Genomic DNA, 18,251 nt, shown 5'->3' on the forward strand with positions numbered 1-18,251 from the left:
TGTAAAGCAGTGAATGGTAAGAACCTTGCTGAAGAAGTGGGGACTATCATGTTTCCCTGATGCTTGTAACTACTCTACTTTCCTTCTATGGCCACCAAGTTTTTCTGATGGAATGGTTTTTGTTTGTTGTTTGTTTGAGACAGAGTCTCTCTCTGTCACCCCAGGCTGGAGTGCAGTGGCATGATCTTGGCTCATTGCAGCCTCTGTCTCCCAGGTTCAATATTTTCTCTCGTTCTGTAGGTTGTCTGTTTACTCTGTTGGTAGTTTCTTTGGCTGTGCAAAAGCTCTTTAGTTGAATTCAATCCTTTTTGTCAGTTTTTTTGTTGTTGTTGCAGTTGGCTTTTGGCATCTTCGTCATGTCCTATGTCCAGAATGGTATTTCCTAGGTTATCTTCCGGGGTTTTTATAGTTTTAGGTTTTACAATGAAGGCTTTAATTCATTTTGAGTTGATTTTTGTATGTGGTATAAGGTAGGGGTTCAGTTTCCATTTTCTACATATGGCAAGCCAGTTATCTCAGCATCATTTATTGAATGGAGAGTCCTTTCCCCGTTTCTTATTTTTGTCACCTTTGTCAAAGATCAGATGGTTTTAGGTGTGAGACATTATTTCTAGACTCTCTATTCTGTTCCATTGGCCTATGTGTCTTTTTTTGTGTGCCAGTACCACGCTTTTTTGGTTACTGTAGTCATATAGTATAGTTTGAAGTTGGGTAACATGATGCCTCCTTCTTTGTTCTTTTTGCTTAACATTGCCTTGGCAATTTGGGCTCCTTTTAGGTTCCACGTCAATTTTAAAATAGCTTTTTTCTAATTCTGTGAAGAATGTCATTGGTAGTTTGATAGAAATAGAATTGAATCTGTGAATTTCTTTGAGTAGCATTGCCATTTTAATGATGTTCATTCTTCCTATCTATGAGCAAGGAATGTTTTTCCATTTGTTTGCATCATTTCTGATTTCTTTAGGCAGTGTTTTGTAATTCTCATTGTAGACATCATTTGCCTCTCTGGTTAGCTGTATTCCTAGGTATATAATTCTTTTTGTGGTAGTTATTAATGGGATTGCATTCTCGATTTGACTCTTGGCTTGGATATTGTTGGTGTATAGGAAAGCTACTGATATTTATATGTTAATTTTGTATCCCGAAACTTTGCTGAAGTTGTTTATCAGATCAAAGAACTTTTGAGCAGAGACTATGAGGTTTTCTAGATGGAGAGTTATGTCATCTGCAAGCAAGGGTAATTTGACTTCCTGGATTCCTATTTAGATGCCTTTTATTTTTTTCTCTTGCCTGGTTCCTCTGGCCAGGACTTTCAATAGTATGTTGAGTAGGAGCAGTAAGAGAGGGTACACTTGTCTTCCATTTTTCAAGGGGATTGTTTCCAGCTTTTGCTTATTCAGTCTGATGTAGGCTGTGGGATTTTTATAGATGGCTCTTATTACTTTGAAGTATATTTCTTCAATTCCTAGTTTATTGAGTATTTTTAACATGAAGGGATGTTGAATTTTATTAAAAACCTTTTCTGCATCTATTGAGATAATAATGTGTTTTTTTTTTTATTTTTAGTTCTGTTTATGTAATCAGTCACATTTATTGATTTGTGTACCTTGAACCAAACTTGCATCCCAGGGATAAAACATACTTTATCATGATGGATTAGCTTTTTGTTGTGGTGCTGATCTGTGTTCATGGTGGATATTGGCCTGAAATTTTCTTTTTTGGTTGTGTTTCTGTCACATTTTGGTTTCAGGATGATGCTGGTCTCCTAGAATGAGTTAGGGATGAGTCTGTCCTCCTCAATTTTTTGAAATAGTCTCAGTAGGAATGGCACCAGCTCTTCTTTCTACATCTGGCATAACTCAGCTGTGAGTCTGTCTTGCCCTGGGCTTTTTTTGGTTGGTAGGTTTTTTTCTTACTTATACAGTTACAGAACACAGTATTGGTCTCTTCAGGGATTCAGTTTCTTCCTCGTTTAGTCTTGGGAGGTTGTTTGTGTTTAGGAATATATTCATTTCTTCTAAATTTTCTAGTTTGTATGCATAGAGGTGTTTATAGTAATGTCTGATAGTTTTTGTGTTTCTGTAGGGTCAGTGGTAATGTCTCCTTTGTCATTTTTTAAAAAATTTATTTTGAGACAGATCTGTCCCCCAGGCTGGAGTGCAGTGGCACAATCTTGGCTCACTGCAAGCTCCACCTCTAGGGTTCAAGTGATTCTCCTGCTTCAGCATCCTAAGTAGTTGGGATTACAGGCATGTACTACCATGCACAGTGAAATTTTGCATTTTTAGTAGAGATAGGGTTTTGCCATGTTGGCCAGGCTTGTCTCAAACTCCTGACCTCAAGTGATCCACCTGCCTGGGCCTCCCAAAGTGCTGGGATTACAGGTGTGAGCCATTGCATCCGGCCTCCCTTTGTCATTTCTAATTGTGTTTACTTGGATCTTCTCTTTTCTTTTGTCTTTGTTAGTCTAGGTAGCAGTCTCTTTTTCTTATTAATTTGTTTCAAAAAATCAACTCCTGGATTTGCCAGTCTTCTGTATGGCTTTTTGTGTCTCAATTTCCTTCAGTTCAGCTCTGATTTTGGTAATTTCTTGTCTTCTGCTAGCTTTAGAGTTGGTTTTCTCTTGCTTCTCTAGTTCTTGTAGTTGTGATGTTAAGTTGTTAATTTGAGATTTTTGTTTTGATGCAGGCATTTAGTGCTATAAACGTTCCTCTTAACATTGAATTAGCTGTGTCTCAGAGAGTCTGGTATGTTGTATCTTTTCTCATAAGTGTCAAAGGATTTCTTGATTTCTGCCTTAATTTCAGTGTTTACCCAAAAGCCATTCAGGAGCAGATTGTTTAATTTCCATGTAATTGTATGGTAGTGTGTGATTTTCTTAGTATTAATTTCTATTTTCATTGTGCTGTGGTCTGAGGACATGGTTGTTTATGATTTCATTTTTTTGAAATTTGCCGAGTATTGTTTTATGTCCAATTGTATGGTCAGTTTGAAGTATGTGTCATATGATAATGAGAAGAATGGATATTATGTTGTTTTGGGGTGGAGAGTTCTATAGACGTTTATTAAGTCCATTTGGTCAAGTTTTGAGTTTAGGTCCTGAATATCTTGCTTTTCTGCATTGACAAACTGTCTAATACTGTCAGTGGGGTGTTGAAGTCTCCCACTATTATAGTATGGGAATGTAAGTCTCTTTGTAGGTCTCTAAGAACTTATTTTATGTATCTGAGTGCACCTGTGTTGGATGTGTATACATTTAGGATAGTTAGGTCCTCTTGTTGAATTGAACCATTTACCATTGTATAATGTGTTTATTTTTTTAAATCTTGTTGGTTTGAAAGCTGCTTGGTATGAAATTAGGATTGCAACCCCTGATATTTTCTGTTTTCCATGTGCTTGGTAAACTTTTTTCAATTTTTTTATTTTGAGCCTATGGGTATCATTGTATAACATGTGCAATGGGTGTCTTGAAGGCAGCATACTAGTGGATCTTGCTTCTTTATCCAGCTTGCTACTCTGTGGCTTTTAATTGGGGCATTTAGCAACTTTACATTCAAGATTAGATTGATATGTATGGATTTGATCCTGTCATCCTGTTCTTAGCTGGTTATTATGCAGACTTCTTTGTGTGGTTGCTTTATAGTGTCACTGGTCTGCATTTGTAAGTGTGGTTTTGTAGTGACTGGTAACTGTCTTTCCTTTCCATATTTAGTGTATCTTTCAGGACCTCTTGTAAGGCATGTCTGGTGGTAAAAGAAAAAAAAAATCCCTCAGCATTTGCTTATCTGTAAAGGATCTTATTTATCCTTCACTTATGCAACTTAGTTTACCTGGATGTGAAATTTTTGGTTGGAAATATTATTTCTTTCTTTTTTTTTTTTTAAATTGCATTTTAGGTTTTGGGGTACATGTGAAGAACATGTAAGATTGTTGCATAGGTACACACATAGCAGTGTGGTTTGCTACCTTCCTCCCCATCACCTATATCTGGCATTTCTCCTCATGTTATCCCTCCCCAACTCCCCAGGAAATATTTTTTCTTTAAGAAAGCTGAAGGTAGGCTTCCAATCTCTTCTGGCTTGGGGAATTTCTTCTGAAAGGTTCGCTGTTAGCCTGATGGACTGCCCTTTGTAGATGACCTACCCTTCTCTCTAGCTGCCTTTAACATTTTTTTTCGTTTCAACCTTGTTCTCTTTTTCTTCTACCTTCCTAATGCTGTGTTATCAATCTCCCTGAATTGTTTGTCTTCTTTTCCCCAACCTCTTACATGTGCAATGTTTTAGGAGTTAGTTCTTGTTTTTTTTTTTTCCTCTGTTTACTTTCTTGGTGGTCTCATCTAGCCTTATGATTTTGAATATGTTCCACATGTCAGTGATTCCCAAATATAATGAGAGACTCTATTTGATCTGGTGCCCTGTAAGCTCTCTGCATTTTTCTACCACACTGTACTGGTCCACTTTTACACTGCTGATAAAGACATGCCCGAGACTGGGCAATTTACAAAAGAAAGAAGATTAATAGACTTATAGTTCCACATGGAACTATATTAATAGATTTATAGTTCCATGTGGAACTATACCCATGATCAAATTACCTCCCATTGAGTTCCTCCCACAACATGTGGGCATTGTGGGAGTTGCAATTCAAGATGAGATGTGGGTGGAGACACAGCCAAACCATATCATTGAACCCCTGGCCCCTCCTGAATCTCATGTCCTCACATTTAAAACCAATAATGCCTTCCCAACAGTCCCCTAAAGGGGACTCATTTTATCATTAACTCAAAAGTCCACAGTCCAAAGTCTCATCTGAGACAAGGCAAGTTCCTTCCATCTATGATCTTGTAAAATCAAAAGCATGTTAGTTACTTCCTAGATACAATGGGGTACAGGCATTGGGTAAATGCAGCCATTCCAAGTGGGATGGCTTTGGGGTCTTTTGGGAAGGCGTCATTGGTTTTAAATGTGAGGACATGAGATTCAGGAGGGGCTGGGGTGGAATGATATGGTTTGGCTGTGTCTCCACCCATATCTCATCTTGAATTGTGGGAGAAGTTGGCCAAAACAAAGGGGCTACGGGCCCCATGCAAATCCAAAATCCAGCAGGGTGGACAAATCTTAAAGCTCCAAAACGGTCACCTCTGACTCCATGTCTCACATCCAGGTCACATGGATGTAAAAGATGGGTTCCCATGGTCTTGGGCTGCTCCCCTCATGTGGCTGTGCAAGGTATAGAGCCCACTCCTGGCTGCTTTCTTGGGCTGGTGTTCAGTGTCTGTGGCTTTTCCAGGCACATGGTGCAAGCTGACAGTGAATCTACCATTCTGGGGTCTAGAGGACAGTGGCCCTGTTCTCACAGCTCCACTAAGTGGTGCTCCTGAAGGGACTTTGTGTGGTGGCTCTACCCTCATATTTCCCTTTCACTTTGCCCTAGCAGAGATTTTTCATGAAATGCCCCTTCAACAAACTTTTGCCTGGGCATCCAGGCATTTTCATACATCCTTCCAAAGTGCTAGGATTACAGGCATGAATTCTAAGTCTGCAATCTAGGTGGAGGCTCCCAAATCCCAACTCTTGACTTCTGTGCTTTTGCAATCTCAACACCATGTGGAATCTGCCAAGGCTTGGGGCTTGCACCCTCTGAAGCCACAGCCTGAGCTGTACCTTGGCCCCTTTCAGCCATGGCTGGAGTGGCTGGGACACAGGACACCAAGTCCAAAGGCTGCACACAGTATGGGGACCCTGGGCCCAGCCCATGAAACCATTTTTTCCTGCTAGGTCTCTGGGCCTGTGTTAGGAGATGCTGCTGTGAATGTATCTGACATAAACTGGAGACATTTTCCCCATTATCTTGGGGATTAATATTTGACTCCTTGTTAATTATGCAAATTTCTGTAGCCAGCTTTAATTTTTCCTCAGAAAATAGGATTTTCTGTTGTATTGCATTGTCAGGCTGCACATTTTCCAAACTTTTATGCTCTGTTTCCCTTTTAGAACTGAATGCCTTTAACAGCACCCAAGTTATATCTTGAATGTTTTGCTGCTTAGAAATTTCTTCTGCCAGATACCTTAAATCATCTCTCTCAAAGTTCCACAAATCTCTAGGGAAGGGGCAAAGTGCTGCCAGTCTCTTTGCTAAAACGTAGTAAGAGTCACCTTTGCTCCAGTTCCCAAGAAGTTATTCATCTCCATCTGAGACCACCTCAGCCTGGATTTCCTTGTCCGTATCATTATCAGCATTTTGGTCAAAGCCATTCAACAAGTATCGAGGAGGTTCCAACTTTCCCACGTTTTTTGTCTTCTAAGCCCTGCAAACTGTCCCAACCTCTGCCTATTACCCAGTTCCAAAGTTGCTTCCAAATTTTCAGGTATCTTTCCAGCAGTGCTCCACTCTACTGGTACCAATTTACTGTATTAGTCCATTTTTATGCCGCTGATAAAGACATATTTGAGACGGGGCAATTTACAAAAGAAAGAGGTTTAGTGGACTTACAGTTCCATATGGCTGGGGAAGCCTCACAATCATGGTGGAAGGCAAGGAGGAGCAAGTCACATCTTACATGTATAGCAGCAGGCAGAGAGAGAGAGAGAGCTTGTGCAGGGAAAGTCCCATTTTTAAAACCATGAGATCTCATGAGATTCATTCACTATCATGAGAACAGCATGGGAAAGACTCGCCCCCATGATTCAATTACCTCCCACCTGGTTCCTCCTATGATATATGGGAATTTGGGGAGTTACAATTCAAGATGAGATTTGGGTGGGGAAACAGTCAAACTCTATCACACACCCATATACTTGCTTGCTCTACTCCAATCACACTGTATACTTGCTTTTCCTGGCACATGTTAGCGTATTTCTTCACAGCCTTGTTAAAAGATTATGTTCTACACAAGACTATTCTGAACACTGTATTTGAAATGTAGTCAGCCTTCCCATGCATGCCTTACACACTTCCAAACTTCCTTGCCTTGTTCGACTTTCTTATTGCCATACTCCCAATGATTGCTCAGATACAATATAATTTACTTGTTTAATATATCTATTGTTTGTTGTCTAATTCCTCCCTATAGAATGAAAGTTCCATAAGAGCAAAAGTATTTTGTTCACTGATATATCTCAAACACCTAACACAACCACATAGTACTGTCTCTCATATAGTGGCCAGTTCTACCCCAGGAATCCCTGAACAGCATTTATTTGTGTTAAATCTGTAACTGCTTTCCCTCTGCCTGACACATTTCTGTACTCTAGGGAAAAGGATTCAATTAGCAGACTGTAGATAAACTGACAAGTTCAGTTGAAAAAGGCATTGAACTACTGCATAGCCTCTTTATTTGCAAATATTTCAATACCTCAGAAGGTATAATTTGATTCCTGCTAGACCTGATATTTCCTACAATATTTCCAGGAATATCTATCTACCAAAGCCCAGGTTAACCAAAACTGAGGTCCTAAATCTTTACACCTTAGACAAAGACTAATTTATAAGTAATACCTTCATGAATATCCACCTTTATGAATGTCAGTAAATGCATATGATTAATTGATAAATGCAGGGTGGGATTATTACAAACCATTCATAGCAAACTGTAACTGGCTAAGTATAGGTTCATACAGAGCATTGTACAATGTGTGTAATTTTATTCTGGGTTAAAATATGACAAAATTTATGTATTTAAATGTGCAACCCGTGAAACTTTCCAGAGCTTCTGCTTGATGAATTGAGACCTGTCACATAGTCGATATTAAATAGGTGAGTTGGAGCCACAGCAGTGCTATCTAAATCACCAGCTGTCCTCTTCCAGTATGAGGCACTTGCCAAAAGCAATTTCTTATTAGATGATTTGCCATTGTATGTTATCTTTAAGCACTAAGTACAATTATCAGGAGTCCTACTCTTTTTGTCTGGGGGTATAAAACTGCCGGTTATTCTTTTTGCAATTTAAACTTCAACCTGCTAGTGAATTTTGAAAGGTTTTGGACTCTTTTAAAAGATATTTTATTTACATGTTTATAAACCATGGAATTTTAAAAGACAACATAATCATTCTGGTTATTATCTCTAAGTTTAAAAGCCAACAGCTGCTAAACCAATTGAGAATGCTAAGAAAACATAGTTTTGTTAATATTTACCATGAGAATTCCCTAGACATTTTCTGAGTACAATTCGTGTTTTCTTTGCAAGCCTGGTAGGCACTTATTCTTTCTCCTATGGTATACATTAGAGGTTAGTGTACTCTCTTAGACAAACTGTTTTTTATTTGTTCTTAAATTTGCTGAAGAAAATTTTGTTCCAAACACAGTAGCTAGCTCGAACATGGAAATTGCTCATCTTTTCTTGGCTATTTGCCATTTTATTCTGTAGTGAACAATTGAATGGAATCATTTGATAATTATTTATTCTCAGTCAGTGTCCAGTGATGCCTCTGACAACTGATTTGGCCACTTTAAACGAAACTTTGGTCAGCTTTCTTTAGAATGTCTAGCCTATGTATTTATGACCTGCCTTTTATTTGAAGTCTTGAAAAGCCACTTGCTAATAAATTGTTTTTAAATAGCTTAATAAATATTTTACTTGAATATTTGAGTCAGTACACACAGGCTAATTTGCGTGTGTGTATATTTCAGAAAAGAAGAAGACAATTTATAATGGTTATAAGGGTAAAAGTTCTTCAACTTAGTTCTTTCCTCTCTGGGGAAGAAAGAGAGGGCTTAAGGAAATGCCACAGCACACCGAATGGTAGCCCCTGGGATAATTTGTGTTGGTTGGGAGATTCTTTATCCTGACTACATACTGCATCCATTCTCATCCAAGGACCAAAGAGTATCCAAACCTACAAAAAAACAAAAGCAGGAACTCAAATATTCGTTCTTCAGGCTTAACATTTGTTAGTCATGTTTAAGACCTCCACAACTTGCTTTATAGGACCGTGTAAACTTGCAGTTTCATTACGGCTTTTAAAAAACGAAGTGGAGTTATAAGAAATCAGAAAATCACATACCCAGTGTTAGGGCTAGAATAATCTGTTAAGCCTGCTCCATATGGCAGTGCTATACTGAGCACTTTTCATGCCTAATTTTATTTAATCATCATAAAAACTGGCCAAATAGGTATAGTCTCCTGGCTTAACAGATAAAGAAAATGAGGTGTAGAGGCCAAATATCTTAGGCAATATAAAACTTCTCATAAGTGGCAGTTTCTGACTTTAAACATAGTTCTGTCTGACTCTAAAAGCGTCTCACAAAAAAATTAGACATGACATTTAAAGTATACTCCAGTGCTTTTTGTCATTTGAATGACCATGCATCAGACCTCCTGATCTGGCTTCTGCCTTCTGAGGGCCTAATTCTATCCCATCCTACCCCATAGACTTCTTTTCAAAGCTATTAAAGTTCTTCATATTTAGTAGAAGACTCCCTTTCCCTTTTAATTTACAGTATAGAGTGAGATATTATAGCACTTCTGAGTTATGTGTACTTCCATTAAATAAGGTTTCTTTTCTCTTTCTCAATATATATTTCCCTCTTTTCTGAAACATGTTCCCTTACATTACATGAAGCTCAGAAGCCCAGGTACCCCATCTGATGTTTGTCTCAGCCCCATGCTCTCGATTCTGGCTCCACATTAGAATTAACTGGTGAGCTTAAAACAACAACCACCAAAAACCAAAACAGTTCTCAGTCACCACTTAGACCACCAGTGAAACTGATGCTTCATTATACTTTTGTTTCCTCCCCAACTTTCTGAGACATTTTTTAACTTACAAGATAGTTTACTATTCTTTAATTTACAAGAATAGTTCAGTGAACAGCCATGCGTTCTTCACCTATATTCACCAATTAACATTTTGTCACGTTTACTTTCTCTTTTTCCTTGATTGTATTTATATATCTGCATATAATGTACAAACACGTATTTCTTTATTTTTGTTTTTTGGAACCATTTGGGAGTTAGTTGCCAATATTTTCACACTTCATTGCTAAATACTTCAGCATGTACCTTCTAAGTTCAAGGGCATTCTCCGATATAATCACACATGACTATCATATATAGAGAATTCTATCAATGTTGATAGAATTGATAGAATCAACAATGCCTAATATTCAATCTGTATCAAAATTTTCTACTTGTCTGATAATGCTTGTAATAGCAATGCTTCCACAAAATGTAGTATGCACCGAAATCACCTGACAATCTTGTTTAAATTGTAGTCTAATTCGGTAAATCTGGGTTGGAGGCTGAGGTTCTGAATTTATAATAAGCTCGTAGGTTCTTGGGACCAAACGTTGGGTACGACAGCCGTAAAATTGTTGGTTTTTTTTCTCATCCAATTTCCAATTAAGCATCATTCATTGCAATTGGTTGTCATGTCTCTATTTAATCTCTTTTTAAAAATCTTATATCTCTTTAAAAATTTCCCAGGATTTTTTTTCCATCCTTGTCCTATACATGTGTCTTTTTAGAGACAGAATCTTGCTCTGTTGCCCAGGCTGGAGTGCAGTGGTGTGAACACAGCTTACTGCATCCTTGACATCCTGGGCCCAGGTGACCCTCTCACCTCAGCCTCCTGAGTAACTGGGACCACAGGCTCATGCCACAATGACCAACTAATTTTGTCATTTTGGGTAGAGATGGGATCTCACCATGTTATCTAGGCTGGTCTCAAACTCCAGGGATCAAGCAATTCTCTCACCTTGGCCTCCTAAAGTGCTAGGATTACAGGCATGAACCACTGCACCTGCCCCATGTCATACAAATTTTAAGAGTTCAAGCCAGTTGTTTTGTAGGATATCTTCTAAGGTGATTTGTTCATTTGTTTCCTCCTAATTACGTTTAGATTAAACTATTTTCTTTTTGCAAAAATACTACGAAGATCAATTAGTTATTGTAAAATCTACACAAGCATTGTATAGATTTGCCCTAATGCCCTAAGCAAACAATTCCATGGAGTGCCCTTAAAGAACTAGTGAAAAGGGGAAGAAAAATACTTTGTGAAGAACCTCCGCTCTGTGAATTTTACAAAAGTTAGCATTTCTTGTACTCTTTGAAGGACAAGAGAAGGACAGTGCCCAATTCCTAGTGAATCTAAATAAAAACAACTTGTTTGGTTATAAATAATTTGTTTATATGAAAGTTTCTTTTAACCTACTTGTTTTGTATTGCATGTGTGTTCTAGCTATGGAAGTATTTATAGGAGTAGGAAATACTGCATTATGATGATAATGTTGATGACATCTGTTTTTAAAAAACGGAATTTGTTTTGAAAATTGAGAAAGCATGTAAAGTAGATGTTCATGAATGAAATGCCCTGGCATGATATGATGTGATATGATAGTCTATTGTAAGTTCTTGTAGAGACTGTCTTGGTCATAAACGATGGAGTAGTGCTAAATGTTTTAACAACTGGCTCTTTTCCCCCACCTCGCTCCCCTCCCCCAGAAAAACCAACTGGAAAAAATCCAAAACAAAATCGCTCTGGTTTTTCACATTTGACAATTAGCGTAAAGCAAATAGTTTCTCTACAGCCAATTTCAAGCTATAAATGTGACATCAGTACACTTGCAAAATTCCTGAAAATGTGTCAGTTCTCACATGCTTATCTGAGCCCACTCCAGTACATTACTGGTTTTAAGGAGAGAAACCCAACTCAATTTTATTCATGGGAAAACTGGAATTCTTGGCTAATATAATTGAAGAGATTAGGGACAGAGCTGACCCCAGACCTGGCTGGATCCATATTTCCTTCACCAACTCTTGGCTCTTAGCCAGTTGTCCTTCTCTATATACTGCAGTTACTCCAGAAGCTCAGACCTAGATTTTGGAGCAGAATAGGCTTAGATTAAGAATAGTAGCTCTAGCTCAGATTAGCTTGAAACATCAACCTACCACATATTTGCCACTATAAACATGGACATCTTAATATCTCTGTGGGCCAATTTCTTCATCTGTATGGTAGAGATAGTAATAGTATCTGTCACTGGGTTTTAGACGTTTAACAGATAAATACTCAATAGTTTAGAATTCTTGGCAAAGAGTGAGTAATCAGTCTTTTCATTAGCATCATCATTCTCAATTAACATCAGAAGAAATAAGTCTTTCTTATTCAGCTAAAGCCTGAGTATTCAACCTCATCTAACGATGTAGAAATCATGCTCATCCTTAATAGTTGTTCAGGCTGGGGGATTAGCTAATCTTTGGGTCCCGGGGGTCATCGTTACTCACATTAAGTAGATTGAAAATGGGAAAAAGGTGATTCCCTAAAAAATGCCCTGATATACTTGACCTAAAATGAGAGCAAAAAATATATGTTAAAGAACAAGCCAAAATCATAATTACTATACAATATTTGTTAAAAATATAGTTTTCAAAAGAGTTATGTGAAATACATGTGATCACATCAAAGTTGATCTTAGTGACATGAAGCTATGCTTTGGGTAGAAAAATCAAGGTGACAAAAATTATCTATGTATAAATTCATGGAAAGTGCATTATAGTAGTTTCTTAAAATGCAAAGACCATTGGTATTTGTGATCTCATAGGAGAGTTACTCTAATTAACAAAGATATAATAATATCTGTCAAATTCAGCACATTTTTGTTTCAATCATTGCAGAGAGGTAAACTTACCAGTGTCTGAAGTTTTACTGCATTACTTGGTTACTTGAATGATTTATTCCATATTTCTAATTGGGTAGTTTCTGTTAACTAAATGGGCTCTTTCCCATCGTATCTCTTTCTCCCTCTGATGTGTATTTAAACACATGTAATAGAAAGGTGTGATGGACAATGGTCTTTATTTGTGATGAAATATCCACTAAGACGTTTTTCATTAAACTTTCAAATTATAAGTTTAAATAGTTGCAAAGGGTGTAATTTTCAACATTTTTTCAATACTGACTTTAAAGGTAAAAGTTTTCTCATTCTTATTATGAATTTATCTAATGACATCTTATAATTATTTGATACTTATCATCTACTGTAAAAATACAAGAACGATAATCTTAATGAAAATTCAACAGATTCTGAGATGTATATGGAAGTGCAAAGAGCCGGAAAAAGTCAAGACATGGTTGAAGAATACCAAAATTATAGGACTTGTTCAACCAGATATCAAGGCCTATGAAGTGATAGAGATTACGACAGTGTAGTATTAGCCACGGGCTAGACAGATTGGTAAATGGAACAGAGTAGCTGAAACAGCCCTTTCCATAGATGGTCACTTGATTTGTTAGGAGAACGTGATAACCACTACACCACAGAAACAGACTGGACACTTGATTTGTAACAGGTAGCATGGATGAGCAATGGGTGGTCTTTTCACTTAATGAGGGAAAAATAGACTTCTCTTTCACACGATAGATAAAAATCAATTCTAGGTAAATTCTTGATCAAAGTGTAAAAGGCCAATATTTAAAGACTTCAAAATACAATAAGGACACAAAATATTGATCATTTCAGAGAATATGAATAAATCTGGCTGCACTAAAATTAAAATTTGTATTTATCAAAAACATCATATAAAAGATAAAAAGATAAACCAACAAATAAGAGGATATTTGCAGCATGTGTGCTTATGTGACTCCAAGGAAAGACCTGAACTCAATATATGAATATGAATAAACAAGAAAGGTCTGAGGACCTAATGAATAGGTTTCTCTGTTTCACCACTATTGAGATTTTGGACTGGATAGTTCTTTGTTGGAGTCTCTCTTATCTACTGTAGATTGTTTAGCAGCACCTTTAGCCTCTACCTACTAGATACTACTAGAACCTTCCTTGTTTTAACAACCAAAAATATATCCAGCCGTTGTCAAATATTTCATAGTAGGTAGGGAGTAAAAATATCTCTACTTGAGAACCGCTGTCATAGAACAACAAGCAGAAAGCATAAACAGGCATTGGAAAAGGAAGAAACTCAAATGTAAATAAACAAGATGATCAATCTTATTAATAGTTAGGAAAATCCAATGGAAAGCACTTTGAGATATGATATACCCATTATATTGGCAAATATTAAAAATTCTACCAATTGTTGGTGAAGACAAAGAACATTAGGAATTTCTGTGCACTTTAGGAGGATATGTAAACGGATACAAGCACTTTGGAAAACAGTCTACCATTATCTTGTCCAGTTAAAATTATGTATAACTTAGGACCAAGCAATTCCACTTTTGAAGCATATATCCTAATGAAATCCATTACCATGTACATCTGGGTACATGTATTAAATACAAGAATGCACATAACAGCATTGTTTGTAATGGCTAAAGGGTAGAAAGAGTCAAATGTGCAACAAAAGTGGAAGGCATAAATAAAGTGTGGTACATTCCTTCAATACTAGACAGTGACGAAAATAGGAGAAACAGGTGAGTAAGGAGGTATTTAACAGATAAAATATTAAATTAAAGAAGGCAAGAAAGAATAGATACTGCTTAATTCTATTTATAAAACGTTCAAAAACAAACAAAATTAAGCTTTATGTTTAGGGATGCACACTTAGTAGGGAGATAACAAGAAAAAACAAAAAATGATTGCAATAGGTTAGGTTGAAGGTACCTGTTGTGAGTATGGGGAAGGAAAGTTGTGTGAACTGAAGAGGATGTTTAGGAGGCTATTATAACATGACTTAGGTGTTGACTTTGCGATATTCATTATATTATATGTTTTATAATTTTCATATTTTTCTGTGTATGTGTTACATTTCACAGTTTTAAAAAGGTAAAAAATGCTTAAGCAAACAATTCTTTATTTAAGGAAATTTTTCTTTATCTTAAAACGATAGCCATAAACTATTCACAAGAGCAAAGACATGGGATCAAGCGACATGCCCAACAATGATAGACTGGATAAACAAAATATGGTCTTAACACATATATGCAATGGAATACATGTAGCCTCTAAAAAGAATGAGATCCTATCCTTTGAGGGGACATGGATGGAGCTGGAGGCCATTATCCTTAGCAAACTACTGCAGAAAATCAAATGGTGCATGTTCTAACTTACAAGAGGGAGCTAAAGATGAAAATGAATGGACACATAAAGGGCAACAACACACACTGGGGCCTACCAGAGGGTGGAGGATGGAAGGAGGGAGAGGATCAGGAACAATAACTAATGGGTACTAGGCTTAATACTTGGGTGATGAAACAATCTGTACAACAAACCCCCATGGTACAAGTTTACCTATGAAAGAAACGTGCACATGTGCCCCTGAACTTAAAAGAAAAGTAAAAATAAAGCTATTACTGTTTAACTTTCTTCACATATTTTTACCCTAACCTAATATATTTATGCTTGAGTTTATTGATCACCTATTAACATTGATATAACAAAAATACGTATAGATTTAAATTTTTGTTGTATGAAGTTTCCGTATTATGGAGACTTATGTTCTTTAACCGACTTTCTTAACACATGCCTTTAGGACTGAGTTTTTGTTACAATTATCACTGGCATTTAATTTATTAAAACAACATAACTACATTACAAATATTGATAATTATGGCACATCAAAGTATAATTATATTGAAAAATTGTCTTTTAATGAGATGAATGATGATCAATATTATTCTTATTTGTTTACAAGGCAAAAAAGTATATACTGCTGCTATGGCTTGTTTGTATCCCTCCAAAATCCATGTTGAATATGAATAAGATTAAGGCCTCAGAGGCTTCACACAGAGTTTGGTCTATTTTGCCCTTTTGCCCTTCTGCCTTCTTCTATGTGAGGGCACAGAATTTATCTCCTCTAGATGGCACAGTAACAAGGCACCATCTTGGAAGCAGAGAGTCCTCATAGAGACCAAACGTGCCACCACCTTGACCTTGGGCCTCTCAGCCTCCAGAACCTTGATAAAAAAGTTTCTGTTGTTTATAAATTATCCAGATATTTTGTTACAGCGGCAAAAAAGGAGTAAGACACTTGCTAAAACCTAATGTCCAGAATGAGCATGTTGTTCTAATATTTGCTCAGTCAGTTATAATATAGTAAACATTTTGTAAACTGAAATAATATGAAGACTCACGTCAATTAGAAGATTTCACAAAATTATTTTAAAAAAAAGGTTTTCACTATCTCCGTTGGAAGATTTTATTTGAAAATTTTATCTATGGGCTTCTTCTAAGGTATTGTGAACAATGTGGCAAACTTGTAAATAATTCTACTTGCATTAAAAATTTTGTGATGACTAGATAACTTTCAGAATGATGCTGTGAAGAATTCCATAAACCTGTTCCTTAGTGAAATAATCATAGTTGATGAAACTTACATGTTAAAAATGTTTCCAAGTTTCAAGAAATTGTCTTAAGGGCATACAGCAAACGAACTCATAGTCATTCAAATAAAATCTATTAAAGCCAGTAGAAATGGTAAGTCTGTTGTATTGGAACAACCACCCACTCCTTTCACCACCTCTCAGTTTAGTGTGACAGAAGCTCTACTCTGAATGGATGGAGCCAAGAACATAGAGCTCTTTCTATGTCTAGATTCTAGTCAAGAACTATAGTATGTGTCTGGGGGGAAGAAAGCTGCTAACGTTTCTTATCCTCCCCAGTTCCCAACTCCATGTTGCTAGAGCTCTATTTTTCAGGCCTGAATCTTGTTTTCATTAAGCCCATTGATAAAGCAAAAGTTCCAAGAGATTTGAATCTTGTTTTCACCAGCCCCATGCATAAAGCAAAAGTTCTATCTCACATGCAGCAGACTAGGAATCATTGGACCCCAATTACCTTTGCCTCAGATGGAGCATGGGTGGAGGTCCCATGCCAAGAGGCACAAGTCATAAAGACCAGAAATTAGCACCTCTGCTTCATGCCCCAATTGTAAAACAGGGGTGTCACTCCAAAAGAATTTAGTGACTATCCCTGCTCTTAGCATTAGCACTGAGATTTTGTGCAGGTAGAGAGTAGAAAACTCTGAAGCGCTCCAAAAAAAACCCAAATTTATTTGAAATAGAACATAGTGTGGGGAAGTTTAAAATTATGGATGCTCTGAAAACAGTGGTGATTCGAGATAAGTAATTAAGAGGAGGCCAGTCTCTCTGAGAGAGGAGCAAACTAAACTGCAAACCAGCTAGAAGTTTACCAAAGACAACCTGGTAAAGAGACAATTAAAAATAGCTCTTTTGGGATCGGAACAAACTTGGAAGATTGGCCTCCAAGCTTAGCTCTCTGAAGGAGTCAGAATTTGCTCAGGTTAAACTGTGTAGCAATTTATGCCCTATACACTGATGACACAACAGAGCATTAAGCCAGCAATGTATGGAAGCTAATATCTCAGTGTGATACCAGTAGAGGTGGACAACTTAGCGGAGAAAATAGGGAAAGGGGCAAAATGAATCCTGCTAAAGCCCTTGTTATCCCTGTTTACTGTGGACATGCCAAGGCTACATCCTCTGAGGAATGACAACAGAGGCTGCATATTGTGGGAGAAAATAGATTTTACTCAAGTATTTCAACAAAGTCACTCAAAAATTAAAAAGCAAACAGCAACAAGCTTCAGGTTAAGGCGGGAGATCAATATTCAGAGTTACTACAAAATATTGTCACAAATGTTGAGTTTTCAGTAAAAGATTATGATACATGCAAAAAAACAGAAATGTATAATTCACTTATAGAAACACAGGAGGCAATAGAATGCCTCCTGTGAGAGGAATGTGATGTTCAACTGTGCATCGATTTTTTTTTCAACTTTTATTTTGGCTTCAGGGGTACAGGTTTGTTTATACAGGTTTGTTCTAAAGATAAACTGCATGTCCTGGGGTTTGATGTATGTATTATTTTGTCACCTAGGTCATAAGCATAGTACTTGATAGGTAGTTTTCAATCTTTACCCTCCTCTCATCTTCCGCACTTGAGTAGGCTCCAGTGGCCGTCCTTCCCTTCTTTGTGTCCATGTGTACTCAATGTTTAGCTCCTACTTGGAAGTGAGAAGGTGCAATGTTGGTTTTCGATTCCTGTGTCAGTTCCCTTAGGAAAATGGCCTCCAGCTCCATTCGTGTTGCTGCCAAGGACATGATCTCATTCTTTTTTATGGTTGTGTAGTATTTCATAGTGGATATATGCCTCATTTTCTTTATCCGGCCTACCATCGATGGGCCTTTAGGTTGACTCTGTGTCTTTGCTATTGTGAATAGCGCTTTGATGAACATACGCATGCATGTGTCTTCACAGTAGACTGTATATACCCAATAATGGAATTGCTGGGTCAAATTGTATTTCTGTTTTAAGTTCTTCGAGAAATTGCCAAAC

The 18,251-nt window shown here is 37.2% G+C and overlaps 1 pseudogene; it reads left to right on the top strand.

Annotated features, from left to right (window-relative positions):
• Positions 1–18,251, top strand: part of LOC135275231 (uncharacterized protein C12orf50 homolog) — a 65,971-nt pseudogene that overhangs the window by 3,234 nt on the left and 44,486 nt on the right.

Source organism: Aotus nancymaae, unplaced genomic scaffold, assembly GCF_030222135.1.
Source record: "Aotus nancymaae isolate 86718 unplaced genomic scaffold, 86718_ANA_hifiasm-v0.15.2.pri h1tg000016l, whole genome shotgun sequence".
NCBI lineage: Eukaryota > Metazoa > Chordata > Mammalia > Primates > Aotidae > Aotus > Aotus nancymaae.